General features: G+C 34.4%; 1 long non-coding RNA gene across 2 annotated transcripts in view; it reads right to left on the bottom strand.

The window, feature by feature from the left end:
• The window catches only part of LOC112665057 (uncharacterized), a 135,106-nt gene that overhangs the window by 80,080 nt on the left and 30,965 nt on the right, over window positions 1–24,061 (bottom strand). The window contains exon 4 of one of the 2 annotated variants that reach the window (XR_003140190.2): window positions 14,439–14,539. The exons of the other annotated variant lie outside the window; for it this stretch is intronic. This is a non-coding gene — a long non-coding RNA (uncharacterized LOC112665057). The remainder of the gene's footprint in view (window positions 1–14,438; window positions 14,540–24,061) is intronic. 2 annotated transcript variants of the gene reach the window in all.

Here is a 24,061-nt window from a genome sequence, read left to right as displayed (position 1 = left end):
CTTAAGAACTTAGAAGAGAAAGGGTATAAAACAGAAGAAAGGTAATAAAAATCAGGAGAAGTGAATGAAAATAGATAAAATAGAGAAAGTCAATGTAACAAAGAGTTGGTTCTCTGAAAAATATCAGTAAAATCGACAAATGTTTAGCATGACTGACAAAAAATAGAAGCCACAAGTAATATAAAAATAGTATTGGAGACCTCACTATAGACTGACTGCAGACATTAAAAGAATAATAGAGAAATTCTATGAATTATTGTACAAACATAAATTTAACAATATAGATGAACGAGGCCAATTTCTTTTTTTTTAAACATTTAAAAATTTTTTAAAAATTTTCTATTCATGATAGTCACAGAGAGAGAGAGAGAGAGGCAGAGACACAGGCGGAGGGAGAAGCAGGATCCATGCACTGGGAGCCCGATGTGGGATTCGATCCTGAGTCTCCAGGATCGCGCCCTGGGCCAAAGGCAGGTGCCAAACCGCTGTGCCACCCAGGGATCCCAAGGCCAGTTTATTTAAACATGCAAACTAGTACAACTCAGCCGATATGATATAGGTAATTTAAACCATCATATAACTTTCAAGGACAGAAAATAAGTATGGATATAGAAGATCGATACAACACAGCCAATAAACTTAATCTAATTGACATTTTACAGATAATTCCACCTAACAACAGCAAATTATTTTTTCAGGTACCTAAGTAAGGTGAGAGATTCACCAAGAGAGACCATATTCAGGACAAACAAGTGAAAAAATATTAAGAGTGAAACCATATTGACATGTCATAAATAACATACAGTGGAGTTGTATTAACATGATCAAACATCATTAAAAATACCAAGAAAACTAATACAGTGAGAATTTTTCAGAGCCTTTTTTTTCCGTTTGAAGGCTCTGTCAGTATTATCTTTGGTTTGACTAAATAGACATTAAGACGAGTATTTCATATATTTCTATAAGAAGAATGAATCATAATTTTTAAGTAGAAGCCAAAATCCTAAATTTTATAAAATAAAGCTGACTCTAGACACAAAGATAAAAATTTGAGATTGTTACAATAGTACTATTCTTGAAAATCCCATATTCTAAACTAAACAAAAGCAAAACTGAAAGAAATAAGCAGCAGCAGCAGCAGCATGCTTATATGGGAGACATTTTAACATTAATAATTTTCAGTTAAGTGCACTGAAAGATACTGTTAGAATTGGGCTGAGCAATTTGGGGGTGGTAGTATGCCATTAGAGCAACCAGAGCACTTAAACTGCCATGAACTCTCATCACTTAGCAGGAGGCTAAGGAAAGGAAAGCTCACCGTAAGTGGTGGAGGCAGGAGGTTAAAATAAAGCATTCAGTGGATGGGTTGGCCATCAAAAGGAACACATTCAGAGAATAAATGAGTAAGCCGGTGGGTCAATGTAAAGAACTTTACCCAGCACTTAGCAGGAAAGGATAAAGAGATGAAATGAGGGAGGCAGAAGTTAAAGTGTCAACATCAGTATAGTAAGAGCACCAGGAACACTAATAATTACACAGTGGGAAGGAAGTATATGAACCTGAGTATTTCCTGAGATTGAAGACAAATAATTAATAATTTAATTTTTTTAATTTTTATTTATTTATGATAGTCACGGGGCGGGGGGGGGGGGTGGGGAGGCAGAGACACAGGCAGAGGGAGAAGCAGGCTCCATGCACCAGGAGCCTGACATGGGATTCGATCCCGGGTTTCCAGGATCACGCCCTGGGCCAAAGGCAGGCACCAAACTGCTGCGCCACCCAGGGATCCCTAATAATTTAATTTGTAAGAGTTTATTTAACACCAAACAGGATAAATGTTGTGTATTGTGAATTGCCATATATACAAACTATAGAAAACTTTAAATCATCAAAGACAAAAAGAAACATAATTCATTTACTGAGGAACAAGATTCATCAGCTTTGGAGGACTGACCTCTCCAGAGAGCAGGGTATGAAATTAGGAAATTAGATTTGTAAATGTTTCATGTGCACAGCTCTCCTTTGTTTGATTTAACTTTTAATTAAAGTCCCAAATTTTAGATTTGAGGAAACCACTGGCACTGTAATCAGTAAATAAACAACAATTTGTAATTGATACTAACTCTAATATCAGCTGTGTGTAGTCACATGGCAGAGTGAAATCCATTTGAGGTTTTGATTGCCAAGTTACTTAAGCTGGGAACAGCGATGAACAAAGGATATATAGTGGGTATCAGTAATGGGAGAGGAATGTACTGGGTTCAGTATAAATATATACAATATATAATATGTATTTTATATATCTATACACACAAAATATAATTATACAATAGAGTAGTAACTTCAGATAAGAGATGTACAGCAGTGGGACACCTGGGTGGCTCAGTGGTTGAGTGCCTGCCTTCAGCTCAGGGCATGATCCTGGAGTCCCTGGATGAGTCCCACATCTGGCTCCCTGTGAGGAGCCTGCTTCTCTCTCTGCCTCTCTCTCTCTATGTCTATCATGAATAAATAAATAAAATCTTAAAAAAAAAAGAATCATGTCAATATTTTCTAATTGTTTCAGGCAGGATGAAATAGTAGGAAACTGTCTGAAACTCATGCTCTAAACATTTGAAAAAATCTAGATAGAAAAAATTTCTTGAAATGTATCAATGACCTGATAGTCTAGTAATGAATACCTCAAAGTCGAAGGTGGCTTAAGGAAGAAGGAGTTCAGACAGATAAAGTAGGGCACCAAAGCAATTTTTCCCTTGAGAACATTTTCTGAAACTGAAGACAAGAAAGCTTTGATTTTAGTAGCCTCAATATGCAGAGCAAAGGAAGGAAGTCTAGAACTTACCCAAGTGAAGAGTCCTATAGAAGCAAGTCTACCCTTAGCACAAAGTTGACCCTGAAATACAGCACATTCCATGTACAGATGAATTAGAAGTAAACTTGATATTCCTTTGTCACTGTCAGAGTATAATTCTACAGTGAAAGACCTATCTTAGAGATAATTCGTGATCACAAGCTAGAGGTCACCCGTATATGAAGTCCCAGTTTGCATATTCCTAGTATTCTAAAGGGATTTGGGGTTGAAAGTGGTTTTTCAGTGTTTCCTTTTTTGATTAAAGCAAACATCTTTTCTGGAAGAACTTACCTTCAAACAGGCAGGAAAGCCTCCTTATAGACTAATTTTAAAATTTATAATTTTCCACTCAAAAAAATCACATGCACACAAAAGAACCACTAAAAAACATCAGCAGAATATGTAAACAGTAAAGTCAAATCCTCAAATCTTCAAACATTATGATTATCAAGTGGAGAAAATAATGTAATTTGTTACATATACTTAAAAAAAAGAAGAAGGAATTGCAGGCTTAAGATCTGAAACTTAAAAAGCAAGTGAAATATACTCACAAAATGATAAAATATAACTTCTAGGACTGAAAACTAAAATAAAAATTTAAAAAACACACATTGAACAGGACTAGTGACTAAAGAATTACTTGTAATTCTTTAAAAAAAAAAGGTATCTGGAATGTAGCAGCATGAAACAGGAGAAAAGTGTAAAAGAGTAGAGATAAATTAGGAGAAATATTTGAAGAAATAATGATTTAGAATAGTCTTGGTCACCTTGGGCTGCAATAACAAAATACCACAGACTGGATAGTGTAAACCACAAAAATTTATTTTTCACAGTTCTGAAGCTGGGAAGTCCAAGTTTCAAGGTGCCAACAAATTTGATTTCTGGTGAAAACTTGCTTCCTGGCTTGCAGATAGCTATTTTCCTGCTATGTCCTTACATTACAGAGAGATAAAGAAGGCAGCTTCTTTGAGGTCTTTTCTTATAATCGCACTAATCCCATCATTAAGGGCCCAAATCTCATGACCTGATTTCAGTCTGTTATTTCCCAAAGGCTCCATCTCCAAATACCATCACATCGGGGGTTAGGACTTCAACATATGAATTTGAGTAGACACAATTCAGCCCAAACATTTTCAAGAATTTATAAAAAACATCAACATCATGGATTCAGGAAGCCAAAAATCCCAACGAAGACAAATAAAAATGAATACCGATCAAGACACATCATAATCAGTCTAACACTGCAAAGGAAAAATCGTTAAAGCAACCAGAGAGAAAAGACAGATGTTCTAAGAAGGGATAAACATTGGATCAATAGATGGCTGTCTTCTCAACAAAATTAATAGAAACCAAAAATGACAATATCAATATATCAATATTCTTGCTCAATCTAGGATTCTGTATCTTACAAAGCATTATTTTGGCAAAAAGAGCAAAATAAAGATTTGTTCAGACAAACAAAAACACAATTTTCTATCAACCAACACTGGTGAAAATGCTAAGGTTATAGTTTTGGCAGAAGGAAAGTAAGCCCAGGTGGAATATCTGAGAAGCATAATCTAATGATGAACAAAGAAAGTGGTGAATATATGGGTAAATGTGAACAAATTTTGACTACACAAAAATATAATGTTCAGTATAATGTTAAAAATATCAATGCAGATCTAAAAGAACAACAAAAACAGTGCCATGTACCGTTAGTAGTTATAGTTGAAGTGCTCTAAAATCTTTGTAATATTTGAAAGCAAGAAAAATGTGAAGACTTTAGTTGTGGTTGTAAGTTAAATGTGCACATCAAAATATCTAAAATAATAAAATGGAAATAAACTATATGACCTCCAAACTAACGGATAGTAAAATAAGGAAAATTACTCAAATTAAGGTAGGAAAGAAGAGAATTTTTTAAAAGGGCACAAACAACACAAAATAAGGTGACAGAGAGGACTTTTAAATGGGGTAATATAATTACAATAAATGTAAATGGACCAAATGTTACACTTAGAAAGATTGTCAGAATAGAAAAATTTTTAACTCAGATACCTGTTATAAGAAAAAGATGACTTAATAATGCACAAAGCTTAAAAATGGAAAAAAATGTGCTATGGAAGTTATCTACTTAAGCTGGTATAACTATACTACACATAATCAAAATTCTCATCAAATCAAATCAAATCCCCAAGATAGTCTCAAAATATATAAAAGCAAAAATTCACAGAACTAGAAAAAAATAGAGCGACAGTCTATCATCATAGTGAGACTTACCACATTTCTATCACTAACTGGTGGCAGATAAAATAGATGAAAAATCAGCAACGTACAGAAGAGATTAATTATACATTTAAAAACAATGTTTAATCAGTTCTGGAATGGTAGAAAGAAGAGAAGGTGAACTTGCTCTCTATATAAAACAATAAAAATAAAAGCAAAACAAGTAAAATCAATCATTTCAGACATCTGGCAATTAAGCGAAGCCACAGAATAAACTGAAAATTATCTATCCTAGGGAAACTACTAACATTTTAGTGTCAGTAGCCTGGGACAGTTTAATTTAGGGTTCTTCCATATCTCCCAGTCCTGTGCTTTTACCGAGAGTGGGCAGCATTGTGGACACAAAGATACCTGACCGCTTAGAGATCTGTTAAAGGCACTGTCTCTAGGGCATAGTCAATATTTGTATGAACTTGCAGTTCCCTAGTAAATTTCTATTCTCAAACAGATGGTGGCTATTTCCTTTGATTTGAGCTCAACTCACAAAGGAGTTGCATCCTATCCCTGAGGCATTTCAAAATAACAGCTAACTGCTGGCAACATCTCAGTTGCCTAAGGTTGTGCTTTCAGCTGGGGCAAACAAGAGCTTGTCTGGGAATTGAAAACAAAATCCTGGAAAACAGATGTGGTCCTTTTGCCTGACTTCTTGTGCTTAGAATAATGTTTTTATGGTTCTTTAAATCACTTTGGTACTTTTGGCATGTTTGTCAAAGTTATTGCTTCTTTTGCCTTTACTCCTGAATGTGGTCGGGGAAGGGGAAAAAAAAAAGAAGACGGCGGTGAGAATGCTGATATACAAACTTTGGTGCCAAGCCATCTTTTAAGGGAAAGATGAGAATAGGGAGCCAATAAAAAAAAAAAAAAAAAAAGAGAGACTCAGTGGGGCGACAATAATCCCAAAGTTAACTAGTTAACTACAACAGTAAATAGTAACTACATATATACACACTAAGCAAACGCATGTAGTATCACATTTTATTCACTTTATGCTCACAGCAACCCAATAAGACAATTTTATTATATTAATTTCATACAAGAGGAAATGCATATTTTTTTTTGATTTTTTTTTGCATATTTAGAGATATTAGAGTCCCCCAGTTCAACCTATTTGTTGAAGATCACTGTGAAGCCTATATTCTTAATTTCTGTCTCACCAATAAATAAGCATATTACAATAATTGGCAGAATTGGCAATGAGGATGAGGAGGAGAAAGTGCCATCAAATACCCCCATAACCTATGGCCTCCTTTTCAGGACAGTTAAGTAAATGGTGAGGACTGGAACAGCTAGAGTAATCATGTAACCTTGGTGTAATCTCATGTATTAGCTTTCTATTCCTGTGTTCTATCCATATTAACTCAAGTGAAGTATGCGGAGTCCAGATACAGCTCAAGAGACACTGGAGAGAGTTTTACAGTTTTATCATACTCACAGTTGCTTAAGGAGAACACAGCACCCACACTCTGAGGGGAAGTGCTGGGGGTCAGTCAGGAGGCAAAGAGAAGGAAACCACTGATGAGCACATTTGTTGTGGTTTCCATGGAAGGAATGGGTGAAGAAAGCAGGTGTAAGATTGACTAATTTGAATAAATTCACCAGGTTCTAGGGCACAGGGGCTGCCCTTGATTGTCTGGTAACTGAACCTGGGAGAATTCGGACAGGTGTATGGGGGCCCAGAGTGTAAGTCCCAGATAAAGGAGGTCACTGGAATCTGGACTTAGCTATTTTCTTAAATGACCTCCTCTAGTCAGGGCCTCAAAACTGGGTCAAGACAGCATTAAAAAAAAAGAAGAAGAAACAAACAAAAATATATACTGCATGCTGCTGTAACTAAATTACAAAGCTAGTAGTTTAAAATGGGTCAAATTCCTACCTCATACTTCTGCAGATCAGAAGCCCTTTGGGTCCAGCTGATTTGCCTGCTTAGAAATCAGGGTGCCAGCCTACATTTCTTACTAAAGGCTCAAGGGAAAACCCTGCTTCTGTGTTCTCACAACTTGTTGGTAATACTCAGTTCTATGTGACTGTAGCACTGTGGTCCTTATTCCCTCGCTAGCTGTTGCCCCAGGAGGGCTTTCTCAGCTTCCAGAGGATATCTGTTTTCTTTGGCTAGTGCATCCCTTCTTCCATTTAAAAGACAACAATGGCACAAATACTTCTTAAGCTTGAAATCTCTTTGATCTCTTCTTTTGCCTCATCCCTACTCTTCTTGCAGCTAGAAAATATTCTCACCTGCTAATGACTCATATATTCAGATTGGGTTTACCTCGATAATCCGGGATTATCATGCCATCTCAATGATCTTAACTTGAAGCATATCTTCAAAATCCCTTTACCACATAAAATAATGTAGTCATAGGTACCATGGATCAGAGTGTAGGCATCTTTGAGAGGTCATTTTTCTGCCTATTATATTTATAAGGTAATATCACCAACATCTAGGTGTGTAAACTAGAATAAAATCTCACCTTGCCACACCTTCACTGGTTAATACCCATCCAAGCAACCCAAGTGCTTGACAAAACCTACACGACTCCAAAATATATCAGTGGACACCTGGGGACCATTGAAGCAGAGAGACTGACCAGTGAAAGGATTAAAATTATAAACCCTTTTACATCTTTCTTTTATTAACTTGCCTAACAATTTAAGAGAATAAATACTTTAGTATGTGAAGGCTTATGAGGTCTGTATGTTTTCTGAATTCTACTTCTGCATTATCTCAAACAACCCATTTTTCAGTGTGCTTTTGTTTTATTTTTTGCTGTAATTTGAATCAAACTGAATTTGAAAGTAATATTACAAAATCAAATGCAATAATTTATAATGAAGATGGGTATGTCATATAGAAAATACTTGGAGAACTTAAAAGTTAACTGGCAAATTAAGAGTAGCATTAGTTAACTGGACTTTGATATTTTTCCATGGTGAAATCCTGACTTGCTGCTACTGCTTGCCTCTATATATTTGTGTCATTTTTTTTTTATTAGACTATAAGGGAAGTTCATGGTTGAAGAGGCCAGATAGGTTCTGATCATATTGAAACATGAAATCATCAAAGCTCAGAGATGAGGTTTTTGGGGGGATGTGATGTAGTAGAAAAAGCCCTGGAAGGGAGATTGGAGATCTAATTTGAAACTCAAGTCTGCCACCAACCATTGACCTTACAAATCATCACTTCTCTGGGCCTCAGTTCATATATTCTGTCATTTCTAGTACTATCACTGAAAATATTTTGAGTACTCAAAAACGTTCAGCGCTTGAAGTTAACATACATAAGCCTTTATCTGTAATAACTCATTTAATACTCACAACTCCATAAAGACAGGAAATATTATTCCTGACCTTTAAAGATAGTGAATAAACTAAGAACTAAGAAAGTTAGGTGGTATAATCAAGATCATGCAGCTGGAGTCAAATGCAGCTCCATTTGAATCCAAAGCAGTAAATATTGTCTCTATGATTACATTTTTATGATTTTATTGGTTCAGTTATTGTCACTGTATATATCTGGAAAATGACAACAGAATGCAAAAAAAAAATATAATGGATTATTATGTCATGTAGTTTCCTTGTCTACATAGCACACAACAACAAATATTTCCTGTTTTGCATCAAACTTATTTCCAACCAGACTGAAGCTGATCTTGCTAGAGGTAGTTCTCTTCATATAAGAAAGAACATCTGGCTCCCCCTGGATCCTTTGCTCACTTTCTTTTTATGCTGCATTTCCCAAAGATTCTATTTCAGTGGGTTCATACAGCTTTTCCCCATTTCCATGGCCTATTTATAATTTCTCAAGTCTTAGTTCCCTTCAGTATCTCTTCACCTTCAGATTCTCTAAGTGAAACTTTCTTTTCCAAGAAAGCTGTACATAGATTATAGATTTGGGGGATGGAAATACTGAGCTCTAAATCATAAATACTCTTTAACCTGAGTTTTTTCTCATTCCAAATGAGGTCTTTGTAGTATGCTACATTCTCCCCAAATAAGGTAATCACCTAGTTTATTGCACCAAACATCCCTGTGTGATTTCCACTTTTAAATACACTCTTCATGTCAAGCAATACGTGCAGAGTGCTAGCAATGTGGCCTTCCCTAATTGGACTCTGAAATAACCAAAGTGAGAGCATACTTAACGCAACTTGAATGATCATTCTTTTATTGGCAGAAATTGTTGTGCTCAAAAGTTATTGCCAAGAGATTTGGAATTTTTATTGAGAATTCCAGGAAGCCAGAGATTTCTGGGTAATATGTTAATCACTGAAAAGAAATCTTCCCTTTTGGGGCCAAAATCTGACTTCTGATTCCATAAAAATGTCAGTAAGTCATGAGAGTTCCATTTTCTTATTTATATGATTGCATTTCTTGATACACTACAGAAAATGAAAGGAATTCAAGAACTGTTGAGGGATGAATCTGTTTCTTCTTGTTGTCTGTATACTTTCAGGAAAATCACACAACATTCCTCATTTTCTGGGGAGAAATCAGTTTCCTCAAAAAGTTAGTCCCTTGGCTCTCCATATGCACTAGAGTATGTTAGGGTTAGGCTCTCTATATGCACTAGAGTATGTTTAGGGAGTATGTTCTATACATTGTGCATCAAAATCTTTAAACCTAGTAACATACACAACACAAATGTAAGCTGTAAGGAATTTGCATTATAAACAGTCTGGGATCTTCTGTAAAGGAATGTTTTCCCAGAAATGAAGTCCTATGAATTTTAGAATATTTCTTAGATAACAATTTTCTCTTTATATCTTCTTGAGTTTCAAATTTAAAGACTGGGAGCTTTATCTTGGCACTCAGGATATTGCACAGTCTTGAGGAAAGGTAACTATTCTATTTCCCATTTGGTGCAGATACATGCCTGTGGTCCTATCCATGCCTCTGATTAGCCACAACAATGGAACCAGATTTGGGGACCAGCTTTGATATGGAATTTTATAGGACACTGAGGCCTAATTCTATGATTCCATCTCCTTATTAACTAGTGTTTCTGACTTTCTGTCTTTATATTTTTCTGTCTAGCCACTCCCAGAATTCTGTCAATTGTTATCGCATTGCCTTTTTGTGTACGACAACACCAAGAATAGTAACTACACTATTTATAAAAGAATTTATTATCTTAATTGTGCTCTATTGTAAAATATATCACCTGGGATTTTAGAAATCTTTAAAGGTATCTATAAAATTATTATTTTATATCTTCTAGGTGGTCCCCATTATACTACAAATTTGGGCTCAAATTTCTTTCAAGATAGAACTGAATTATACATTACATTACATTACATTACATTACATTACATTACATTACTGAATTACACATTACACATATATGTGTAATGTATATTCATATGTATATGAATATGTATATGAATATATATAGATTTATATATTGGGTTCTCTGTATTTGAGAAGTATATAGAACAAAGTTACTCCTGGCCTATATTAGGAAACATATCACCCTACATCATTAAGAAGGAGCATCAAAAGGGCTTCAAGCTATTAAAACAATTCTTTTAATCAGGTACAGTTATTGAAAGTCTCACTATCAGGAATGAGGTTACCTTAAAGTATATTTTCATGAGCTTACAAACAACTCACAATATGAATTCCAGAGGAATGCCCTAGAGGCCTTGAAGTCCTGTTTTGTTCCAATTTTCCATTAGGTCTTTTGGAGAGGGAGGATATTGCAAATACAGAGTTATATTTTAAATAACACATATGCATGTGTATCTGTCCCTCTTCCTCTTTCATCCTCCTTCATTAACTTAACTAGTTCTGGAGACTGAAACATGTCTAAAATTTAACCTTATTGTAATTGAGTAAAATGTGTGTTATCATTAATTCTCAATTTTTTGTGACCATCCACCTGAAGGAAATTGACATTCTTTCCTGTTAGCAGACATGGCTAACTGCGGTAGTCAGTCTCAACTTTGTCCTGCTCCAGCAGGAAGGGCTAATGAGCAGTGGTGTTGGAGTGGAGCATGAATACTTCAAAAGAGCTAAAAAGTTTTCTGTGGATTTCTGATGATGCTCCACTCTCTTTCCAAACCCTTTGAAAAAGTGCTGTATTATTTCAAATGAATTCATCAAAGATTTGTCATGCTATAAACAACTGGATGCTAGGAAGATGATGTCTTTTTTTTGCCTAGAATATCACTGCTCACATGGAGAATTCTAATTTCCAAATTGGTGCATACATTTCTTTTTCAACTACTCTTAGAATCTTTCTCCTCCTTTCCTCTTTCTTCCTTTTCTCTTTCTTTCTTTCTTTCTTTCTTTCTTTCTTTCTTTCTTTCTTTCTTTCTTTCTTTCTTTCTTCTTTCTTCCTTCCTTCCTTCCTTCCTTCCTTCCTTCCTTCCTTCCTTCCTTCTTTCCTTCCTTCTTTCTTTCTTTCCTTCTTCCTGTCTTCCTTCTATTGGCTTCTCTTCCTTAGTTTTACAATATCACTATGCCACTAGAGAGCAAATTATTATTTACTGGTTTTCCCTTCCATTAGCTCCTATTCTCCTTCAATGCAGATTATATCATTTTAGTCTCTCAATCTCCCAGTATTTATTAAAGATGAATCATATAATATGTGATTGATAAATGTTGCAAGAAGGAAAAAAACAGGAAACTCTGATGATGGAGACAGCAAAAGATAAAGCTCAACAAGCGCATTGTTGGCTGAGGTCAGTCTCCTGAAGAAAACCACAGAAGGGATGTTGAGCAAAGTAGAAACTAGAAACTTCAGGGAGGCAAAAAGGTAACATAGCAAAAGAAAACATTTTCCAACTTGACAATTTTCCTCATGGCTGTCTACAAGTAGGAATGGGTGGGTGTACAACTGTGTAGTTGTGCAAGTCCGTGTGTTTAGAAAGGTCTATACTAGGTTTAGTGTTTTGCTGTTGGTGTGAAATTCTTAATAATTTTTAAAGAGGGCTCTAATTTTAATTTTACACTGAGCCCTGCAAATTATACCATTATGACCTCTTTTAGCTCTGTATATCCCTTCAGAGACTCACATAATCACAAGGGTAATGATCACATAGTCAAATCACATAACCTCAAGGGTTAATATCTTAACCATTTTTTTTCATTAAAGTGTGGAAGGGCATATGTCTCTAGTCCACCAAAACTATCCATCAATACTACCCACCAGCTTCCTCCATACATCTTAGCAACATCTAAAGCTAAAATGGGAGGTGGAGATTGGTTTGAATTTTTACTCCTTATGGAAGGAGTCTAAGAAAACAGATTTATTTCTTTTGCATTTGACATCAAATGCGTTCTGGAAAACTTTTTGAAAGGAATGAAAGGAGTTAAACTTGGTTAAAGAACAATTACATATTCTTGATGGGCTTTTGGATATCCTGCTCTGCAATGGGCTGAATTGTTAGTTTTTATCATGCTGCAGTGAGAAATGATCTATGAAGCCAGTGCAAACTACCAGTGTTCAGATCCTAATTGTATCATTTACCACATATGTGATCCTAGGTAAATCCTATAATCTCTAAAGGATTAACATCACTTTACTCACATATACGTGGAGACATGTGCTAGACTCCTAGGGTTGTTCTGCAGATGAAATGAGGATGAAATGAACTAATATATGGAAAGTACTCATAGTACTGCATCATATAGGAAAAATCATTGTTATTGGTACCAGAAGTAGTTGAATTTGTCAATGTTTATGGGGAGGTGTTTAGAATGCATTTGTAATAGACAAGGAGAAAGAGGAATAGCAAGATAAATATCTTGGCATGTAGAGGTCTAGTCTTAAGTACATTTCTGACTTTATGTATATACTTAAGCAGATCTCTGATGCTCCTGCAATATGTCAAGGGCTTTTGTGTTTCAGGTGGACAGTGCTGGGAGACATGTCACTGGAGCAATGCTATGCTAAAGCAATTAAAAAAAAATTCTGTTCCTTCTGATATTTCCCCTTGACTCAGAGCTAGTAATAAGGTGAGATTTTAAAGGCTCAGAGGGAACAAATGGAAGCTTAACAGCCATCTGTTATTCCTAGGGGCATCTGGTAAGCTTTTCTCTGAAGGATGCATCATCTGAGCTCTCTCCCTTACCCACACACTGGCTCAACACACAAAGGCACACACGCACATTTGGCCAGACTTCAGCAAAACTGTGAATTTGGTAGACATTGTCTTCTTAATTCTCCATCTCCGAGTTTTATTCCCCATTTGATTCTCAGAAGCTATTCTTGTCCTTGTCGTTCATCCATTTTATTCGACAAATATTTAAAATACCTATTTGTAACAGGTACTCTGCTAGTTTCTGAGGAAAGACTAAGCAAGTCAGATAAGGTCTCTACTTGTCTAGCTGGGGGAAATATATAGTAACAAATAATTCAAAAATATACTAGATTAATGATTCTGAAAGTTCTATGAAGGAAATTAACAAGATTATAAGAAAGTAAAGAGTAAGGGAGAATTAGTTTAGATATGAACACTGGGGATATTTCTCTAAGGAGGTAGCATTTGAACTGATCTACGGGATGAAATAAGCCCACTGTGCAAAGAATTGAGAAAAGAGTATGCCAGGAAGAAGGAACAGCAAGTTCAATGATCTGTAACCAGGAAAGGGGATTGGTGTTTTAAAGAAAAGAAGCGAATTCTCCTGGATTATAGAAAGACAGTGCAGATATGGTAAAAGGAATGAGATCATGATGAACATTCTGGGTTAGAATAAAAGAGTTGTAATTAAATTTAAGAGAAAGTGGCAGTCATTGAGGATTTTTGATTAGAGAAGTAAAATACACTGATTTACATTCAAAAAAATCATTCATTGCTGTAAAAGTGACAAAAATGGAAGCAAAGAGATCAATGGTCATCTAGGCAACAGATAAAAATTTGGAAGGGTAGTGACAAGGAGATGAAAATAAACAGTGGGATTCAGGAATATTTCAGAAGTGGAACTCACCCAGTTGGTGATAGACTGTATGTGGGCATGAGGGAGAGGGACAAAACCAAGGATAAGATCTATATGGTTAGCTTGAGCTAATGAAAAGATAATGGTGTCATCAATATCCTGTTAAAATCTGTTCAGAAAAGTATCAGATTAAAATTCCTTTCCATTCATGAAATTTTTTGAACTTCCTGCCTCCAAACATTTCATAAATGCTAGATGTGTTTTTGTGAATATGACCAAGAGAGTATAGTTCAAAGCATCCTGTCTCCCAGGGAACTTTGTGTTTTAATAGGCACTAGAGACCTAAGCTATAAGAATAATATTCTACAAACAGGAAAGACCTTTGACATTGGTGTAGTTTTTCCTACTTATTTGCCCTATATTCACCTCACATGGGCTCTACCTGTTTTGCTCTCACTTTAGTAAAGTCCCCTTCATGACTCCTTTTCCTTGTCTCTGTTGATTAGTAATGCATACTAACGGACTGCAAACTCCGGATCATGTCTGAAATAGATATTAGAGAATGAAAAATGAAAGTCAGTTGGAGGGGAGGTTGAATCTCATCCTTTCCAAAGGAAGAGTTTTGCTTGTTTGTTTTCGTTGGACAGCATTTTTCACCAGCATAGTCAGCATACATCATGAAACTTCAAGATGTATGATCAAAACTCAGTTCTGTAGAAAATTTAGAGATTTAAGTTGATTAAGTTGATTTTTTATTCTGTTTTCTATAGTTATTATTTTCTTTTAGAGTCTACTTTGTTAGATTCCTTACCTCTTACTTCCACTGAAACTGTGATGTTCTCTTATATGCCATATGCAATCACTTCACTTTTTACTCTAGGTTTCCTGCCGGGACAATGCCATCCACTTACTGTATTTCAATGATGAGCTATATGCTGACTAATCACAAACCCCTATTTTAAAAGCTGACCTAAGCTACAGGCACACACCTAACTGTTGGACAATTTATCTAATAGTACCTCATAAAATATATTTTTACTAAGCTTTTTCTAATTTTTTCTTGCCCAATCTTTTGAATTAATAATAATTTTTCAGAAACATTAAATCAACTTCTTTTCCTCTGAGATTACTTTTAATCATTGTCATTTTAAAAAGCAAATATTCTTTTAAAGGATTCTTAAACATATTTTAATTCATGTTTCTACCCCATTAATATAAGATGCAATTATTTCAATAAATTGTACTATTGTTCAAAATATTTACTGCTCCTCTGTTCAGGGTATTAATCTACCTAAAGGTTACATATCCTCATCCTTTTAATGTCAGACTTGGTCAAAATATTTGATATATGCCACATTTAAGCCCAAGTTTTGAGAGTTCTTCCATAGATGGTCATCCTCTCTTTTCCCTCTGATATGAGACAGATGTACTCTAACTAGAGTGCATACATGTGGAATGAAGACAATAGGGAACTGAGCCCTAGATGAACTACAATGGTAAAAAATGAGCTAAAAATAAAACTGTTTTTGTAAGACACTGAGGTTTTGTTGTACTTGTTGCATATGGCATTTAATGGCTCATTCTTAAAGTTAAGAAGAAAGAATTTAGAAAGCTGTGGGAACTTCATCAAAGTATCTCTGGACTCTTGAGTTGCTTGAAAAGAAAAATCTAAATAATAACAATACCCACACAAAAGGTAACTGTGACAATTGAATGAAATTAATTATATAAAGTACTTATCAGAATTCCTGACACATAGTAAGTGCACAGTACATTTTAGCTAAGGAAAGGAACCCTGGACAGCTGGAAGGTGTGAGGTCAATAATACATTCCTCATTTTCAGAATGGTTGAGGGCTGACACTTAGGTCTTCTCTCCACACCTTTGTTATAACTCTAAAAGCCAGATGTCATTTATTCATTTTTTAAATTTAAAATTCAAACCATTAGAATCTGAATCCTGATTATAATAAATGTCTCACAGTAGCTCAAAAGAATAACTGTACCTCTCTCATAGCTTTAGACATTACCAGGGATCATGAGGGCACCAGAGAGTCTCTGGATCACTCCTTTCCACCTGCACTGATGATATACTTTACCAAAAATATATTTTTTAATTTACACATTTGAAACTTGCCTCACTGAAGGCGCTTCCTTACTGAGTCATTATGAATATTAACAGATTTTGAATAATATTGCTATTAGCTTAAGAATAATATTTAGGTCAGTAACTAGCATTGTTGGTTTCATATTTTGGGATTTAGAATATTAGCATATTAAGAAATTGATGGAATTTCAGAAAGTGGAAAAGAGAATTCCTCATACTGCTACTAGCCTCTCTGTTTTGAATTTTCTGGTCCAATGCTAATTCTTCATTTGATTCATGGTATTTTCTGAAGACGGTTCAGAGAAAGCCAGCAGGGGCCATTAATATCTTGTTCTGTCACACTAAGAATGACTCTGCAACACCACAATTTCTCATGAAGGATGGGTTTTAAATATGTATAGAGTGAGCAACTATTTGATGGATCATAGAAATGGCTTTTTCGATGAGAGAACAAGCCTATCCCAAAGCTAGACATTCCCCTACAGATGACACTCCAGAACTTTGCTGCCAATACACTTTTACTTAAAATAAAAATTGACTGATGACCAGAACACTCCAGTGAGAAAAATGGAGTTATGCCCTCTGCTAAACTGTGATGTTGGTGGAGATCTGGCTTAAGAAAAATCTTCTCCTCTTTCTGCTCAATCCTGGCTGATGGAAGGAAACCAAATTTGTACTACATAGTAAATGACTGAGGCTAGTGAAATTTGTTCCTCCAGATCATTACATATACATGTTAAAGTTAACTATCCTTAGTTATCCCTAGGAGTATCTTAACAAAAAGAACATATCGGTCTCCATTTCTAGAGTAGCTGGGAATATTATTTTTTCTCACTTCACAGCAATGTGGAATGGTGTTACTTGCCTTCCTTCTCCACAGATTAAAGCTTTCTAACATAGAGAAAAGAGGAGAAAAGGATGTCGGTAGAGTTCTTTCACCTCCCTGGGGGCTGATATTCCACTTCCCTAGGTTTTCGGGAAATTTTTTTGAGCCCTGTGATGGGTTTTATTGTGTCCCTTCAAAAGACATGTTGAAGTCCTACCCTCAGTACCTTAGAATGTGACCTTATTTGGAGACAGGATCATTGCAGATGTAATCAGTTAAGCTAATGTCATACTGGAGTGCAGTGGGCACTTGATCCAATAGCATTGGTGCCCTTAAAGAAGGAGAGAGACACAGTGAGGAGATGACTGTGTGAAGACAGATAGAGGTTGGAGTTACATTGCCTCAAGCCACAAAATGCTGGGTGTACAAGAAGCCGAAAAGGTAAGGATCATCCCTTAGAGGCTTCAGAGATAGCATGATTCAGCAGATACTATAGTTTTGGAATTTCAACTTCCAGTACTGTGCAAGAATAAATTTCTATTGTTTTACGGCACCTAGTTTGTGGTACTTCGTTACAGCAATTATGGGAAACTAATACAAACCATAGTGTGCAGACTCAGTGGCCATCAGTTGGCCAACGACTCCTATTTTAATTCTCTAGGTTACTCTTCTTTCTAGTGCTTGCTTGGATCTACTTCATATAAGCCGATGCTCATGTCTCATCACTCCCTGCAAGTGCCTGTCTCTCCTTAGACAATGGATTAGTTGTTTGCCTGTGACCGAAGTGCTCTTAAAGGTTCAAAAAACACTGATGACTTTCCAGATTGTTTGGTGTTCTGTTATTTTCACTATAGAAGTTTTACTCTTTCCAGATCTCTAAATCATGAAGCAGAAGCCAGAAGCAATGCATTTGATCTGTTTTGTTTTGTTTTCATTTAGTTCAAAGTATTTCAATATATTTTCTAATTTCCTTTGCAATTTTTTTCTTTGACTCATGGCTATTTAGAAGTATATTTTAAAATTTCCACAATATTTGAGGATTTTAAAAATATAGATTTTTAAATTGGTATTCAGTTTAATTCTGAAATACTTTATATGATTTAATTTATATAAATTTATTGAGATTTGCTTTACAATTCAGAATATCATCTTAGTGAGGGTTCTATGTGTACCTAAAGGAAATGGTTATTCTGCTGTCGCTGACTGAAATGTTCTTAGATCTGTGATTTTATAGTTTTTATCAAATTTGGTAGTTTTTTCTGTTGTTCTTGGCTAGTAGTTCTTCAAATATATGTTTCTATCTCTTCCTTTTTCTCTTGTACTCCAAAAAGTATGAAAAGTATATTATAGTTCTTGCTATTTGTCCACAGTCACTGAGGTTCTATTTATTTAATTTTTACCTTACCTGGGCCTCATGGGTGGCTCAATGGTTGGATCGCTGCATTCAGCTTAAGTCGTGATCCTGGGATTTGGGATCAAGTCCTCCACTGGGCTCCGGTGGGGAGCCTGCTTCTCCCTCTGCCTATGTCTCTGCCTCTCCCTCTCTCTGTGTCTTTCATGAATAAATAAATCTTAAAGATTTTTTTTTACCTTGCAAATTTTTATTTTTTTCTGTTTTAGCTATATCCTCAGGATCATTGATCATTTCTGAAGTGTCTAACTGCTATTAAAATAAAATATAGTAAATTTTAAAAATTAAAGTTCCATTTGTTTCTTTTAATTCCTTGATGACTCTCCTAATTATGTTAATCTTTTCCTTTAAATTCTTAAGCATATTTTTAAAAGCCATTTAAAGTTCTTATTAAAGTCTGCTTAAAGTCTTTGTTAAAGTCATTCCAACATCTCTGTCGTTCTGGTTTTATTTCTTTTACCTGATTTTTCTCTTGGGTATAGATCACATTTCTTGTTCTTTGGAATTTTTTAATCAAATTCTGGATATTGTGAATCCTCTGTTGTTTGAATGCTGGATTTTGTTGCCTTCATTTAAGAGAGTTTTGGAAGGTCAGGCTATAAAGTTTCTTGCCAATCATCTTGATCCTTTTAAGACTTTTAAGTTTTGTGGGAAAAGTTAGAGTAACCTTTAGCATAAGACAATGTTTCTCATTCTAAGCACTATTAATATTTGGTTCCAGATAATTCTTTGTTTCAGTGTCCTGTCCCAAAAATTGTAGGACATTTAGTAGTATCCCAGGCCTCTACCCACCAGATAATTGAGAATATTATCCCTTATTCCCCAAAGTTGAGACTACCAAAAATATCTCCAGACATTACTAAATGTCAATTGATAGGTAAACAGTATTGCCCAGTGGTGTGAAAAACCACTGATTGAAGAGAACTTCAGTCTTATTACCATGATGTGATGATTCTAGGTCCTCACTGAAAGCCCTGGTTGTACAAATAGGGTCTTTACTATGATAATTGAAACCTGAATGTCTTCCATCTTTATGTGAGTTACAGGAATATTCAGCATCTAGCTCTTGGTTATTCTCTGCCTATCTTCGTGAGGCTTTAGCCTTTTTCTAGACTGATATTTTAAGGAAGAATTGTGTGAAAATTATGATGAATATTTTTAATCTCAATGTAGAAAAAATACAATTATATTTAAATAAGGTAATTGTTTTTTTAAATATTAAAACACTAGAATAACATGAAAGAAAGCACAGTGTTTAGTTTTATTCATTGGTTCATTCAACATTCATTTAAAAACTATACACTCATATACAGATGCACACAGAGATTCTGTATTCATTATATGTCTTAGGAAAATAATGATAAACAAGACACATTCCTCAAGGTATTTGTATCTCTTATAGTAGACAGTAAAAAAAATCAATTATTACAATACAGTGGGAGTGGTGCTATAACAAAAATAACCTTTTTAATGGGATGATAGAGAATGAGCACAGAAAAGCATTATTTAAGTAGGCTGGCACTATTAATAAACATTTGGAAGATAAAGTGATCATTGGAGTGAGTCTTAAAATGGACAAATGTGGAAAATACTCAATTCAGAAAATACTCAATTCAAAATACCTTGGAGTAGGGAGAGCATTATGATTAGATTTGAATTTTAGTAGAAAACTACTTCAGACAAGTTGTATAGAATAAATAAGAAGGAAATCTTTATGGTATACTCATACTCTTACCCACAAGACCCACATTGTTTAGCTTTAATCAGTTCTAAATGATCTCTAGGTCAGCATTATTACAGCTGTCATTCTAGCCTTAAAATTGATTTTAAGGATTGGGCTTATTATTTTGTGGACACACAATCTGCTCTTGCTCAAGATTGAATTCATTATCTTCTGATATTTAGGGAAGCTGAAGAGAAGTGTAAACTATCCTGATTTTTGTTTCTCTACAAAAGATAACTATTTTCCCCTCTTTTAACTCTGAATCCTTGTCAGATTTAATTTTTGTAGTATAGTAATTAATTTCATTAATGTGTGTCTTTGTGTCTTTTCTCATTATCCTATTACTCTATTAAGTTTCTTTATCTGAATTTAAACACTTCTTTAGCCAATAAATGATTTCTTCTCATTAAATGTAGGTATTGCTTCCATTTCTTTTATTTTCTTCTCAATTTCTAAGACCCACTCTTCAAATGTTATACCTTTGTTTTTCTGAATGGATTATATTATATTATATTATTATTATATTATTATTATTGTTGTGGTAAAACAGATATGTAATATGAAATCAACTTTCTTAAACTTTTAAGAGTACAGTATAATATTGTTAACTATATGTACTTTATAGCACATCTATGAACTTTTCATCTTTTATGACTATAATTATACATCTGCTGAATAGCAACTCCCCATTTCCCCTCCCCCATTCTTTGCAACCACCATTCTATCTTCTGCTTCTGAGTTTGTACTTTAGATACTTCATATAAATGGAATTATGCAGTATTTCTCCTTCTGTGATAGGTTTATTTCACTTAGCTAGTATCATTAAGATTCACTCATGATGTAGCGCATAACAGTATTTCCTTCTTTTTTAGGCTGCATAACATATTGTTACTTGTGTATGCCATATTTTCTTTACCAATTCATCTGTTGTTGAGCACTGGGTTGTCTTCATCTCTTGGCTATTGTGGATAATGCTGCAATGAACATGAAAGTGCAAAAATCTCTTTGATATCTTGTTTTTTATTTTTCTGGATAAATACCCAGAGTGGGATTGCTGATTAGTTGGTAGTTCTATTTTTTAATTTTTTGAGGAACCTCCATACTGTTTACCACAGTTGTAGCACCATTTTATATTTCCACCACATCCAGTGCACAAGGGTTCCCATTTTTCCACATCCTTGTGAAAACTTCCTATTTTCTCTTTTTTGATGATGGCCATCTTATAAGGTGAGGTGATATATTTTCATTATTTATTTTCCATTTCCATTACACCTTAGTCCATTCAAGCTGCTATAACAAAATGTCATAGACTTAGTGACTTATAAACAACAGAAAGTTATTTCTTACAGTTCTGGAGGCTGGGAGGCCAAGATTAGGTTTCCAGTATGGTCAAGTTTTAGTGAAGGCTTTCTTCTGGGTTGTAGACTGCTTACTTCTCCTGTATCTTTATCTGGTAGAAGGGGGGCGATAGCTCTCTGGTGCCTATTTTATATGGGCACAATCCCATTCTTGAGGCCTTCAACCTCATGACCTAATCACATATGAAATGTTTCACTTCCTGATACCATCATGTTGTGAGTTGTAATCTCAACATATTAATTTTGGGGGTATACAACCATTCAGACCTTAGTGTATGATGATTAGTGATGTTGAGCATCTTTTCATTTACCCAGTAGCAACTTATAGATCTTCTTTGGAAAAATATGTACTGAAGTTTTTTGTCCATTTTTTAATAGAGTTTTTAAAAATATTATTTTGCTATTGAGTTGAAGAATTTCTTTATATATTTTGGAATAGAAACCCCTCACCAGATACATGGTTTGTAAATATTTTCTTTCATTTTGTGAGTTACCTTTTCAGTCTGTTGATTATTTCCTTTGCTGCACAGAAACTGTTAATTTTGATGTAGTCTCATTTATCTACTTTTGCTGTTGTTGCCTGTGCTTTTCATGATATATCCAATAAATCACTGCCAAGATCAGTGTCACAAAGCTTTTCCTATATATTTTCTTCTAGGAGTTTTAAATTTTCAGATCTTACATTTATGTCTTTAATACATTTTGAGTTGATTTTTGTATTTGGTAAGGATCCAATTTCATTCTTATGCATGTAGATATCCAGTTTCCCAACACCATTTGTTGAAAAGACTATCCTTTCCCCACTGACTATTCTTGACTCCCTTGCCAATCACTAATTGGCTATATATATATATATATATATATCTGTGAGTTTATTTTTGGGTTCTCTAATATCTTCCACTGATCTATATGGCAATCTTTTTAGCAGTGCCATATTGATTTGATCATTGTAGCTTAGCAATGTGTTTTAAAGTTAGGAGTATAACTTTATTCTTTTGTCTCAAGATTGTTTTGGTTATTCAGAAACTTTCGTGGTTCTCTATGAACTGTAGGATTTTTTTTCTATTCCTACCAAAAATATCATTGGGATTTTTATAGGGATTGTATTCAGTTTATAGATTGCTTTGGATAGTATGGAGATTAATCCTTAAATCAATGACAGTTTTTTACTTAAAGTCTATTTCGTCTGATATAAATGACCATTTTTTTGGTTACTAATTTCATGGAATATTTTTTCCATCCTTTTAGTTCAACTTATGAATCCTTTCAACTAAGGAGTGTTTCTCTTATAGACAATTTAGTTTGATTTTTAAAAATCCATTTAGCCACCATATTTTTTTTTAATTAGGGAGTTTAATTCATTTCAAGTAATAACTGGTAGAGAAGGACTTAGTATTGACTCTTTGTTAATCATTTTATGTCTGATTCTGCAGCTTTTTTGATCTCTCATCCTCTCATGCTATCTTTGTGTTTTGTCTTTTTGTAGTAACCTGCTTTGATTCCTTTTTCATTTTCTTTTTTGCATTTTCTATAGGTATTTTTTTGTTGTTGTTGTTACCATGGGGTTACCATGGGGCATACCTAAAACATAATTATAACAATCTATTTTAAACTGATAGTAACTTCAGTTGGACACAAAAACTCTATTATTTTACTTATCTTCCTGCACATTTTGTCTTTGATGGCACAAATTATCTTTTTTGTATTGCTTATCCATTAATATATTTTATAATTACATTTTTTAAAAAAAACGTGTCTTTTAAAATTAATTACCACCATTAAAGTATTATAGCATTCTGTATTTGTCTATATATTTTCCTTTTCCAGTAAGCTTCATACTTTCATGTTAATATCTAGAGTTCTTTTGCTTCAAATTGAAGGGCTCTCTGTATTATTTCTTACAAGGCAGATCTGTTGGTGATGAATTCTCCTAGCTTTTATTTATTTAAGACTACTTCTCTTTAACTTTTTGAGGGACAGTTTGGTTGGTTCTATTATTCTTGGTTGATAGTTTTTTTTTTTTTTTTCTTTTTTGTACTTTGCTTTTTATCATCCCATTCCCTTCTGGCCTGCAAGTTTTCTTCAGAGAAATCCACTGATAGTCTTATGAGAGTTCTCTTATATGTCATTTATCTCTTTTTATTTCAAAAATCTCTATTTTGACTTTTGACAGTTTGATTATAATGTGTCTCAGTTTGAATTTCTTTGATTTCATCATAGTTAGAGTCCACTAGGCTTCTCAAATCTAAATGTACATTTTCTTCCCCCAATTTTGGGAAGTTTTTGACAATTATTATTATTTTTTTGATAAGCTTTCTGCCTCTTTCTCTTTCTATTATTTCATGATTTGGGTAATGTGCATAATGTTGGCCTGTTTAAAGTTGTCCTATAAGTCTCTTAGGGTATCTTAACTCTTTTCCTTTCTTTTTATGCTTTGACGGGATAATTTCAAATGATCTATCTTCAAATTTGCAGATTCTTTCTTATATTTGATCAGGTTTTTGTTGAATCCCTCTCATGAATTTTTCAATTCTGTTATTGTATTTTCCAGCTTCAAACTTTGTTTCATTATTGCTTTAATTTTTTTAATTTTTGTTGATATTCTGATTTTGTTAATTGTTTTCTTTGTTGATATTATTTAT

Source organism: Canis lupus, chromosome 17 (genome assembly GCF_003254725.2).
Source record: "Canis lupus dingo isolate Sandy chromosome 17, ASM325472v2, whole genome shotgun sequence".
In the NCBI taxonomy this organism is placed as follows: domain Eukaryota; kingdom Metazoa; phylum Chordata; class Mammalia; order Carnivora; family Canidae; genus Canis; species Canis lupus.
The sequence above is the reverse complement of the archived record's forward strand: the minus strand, read 5'-3'. Positions and strand labels throughout refer to the sequence as shown.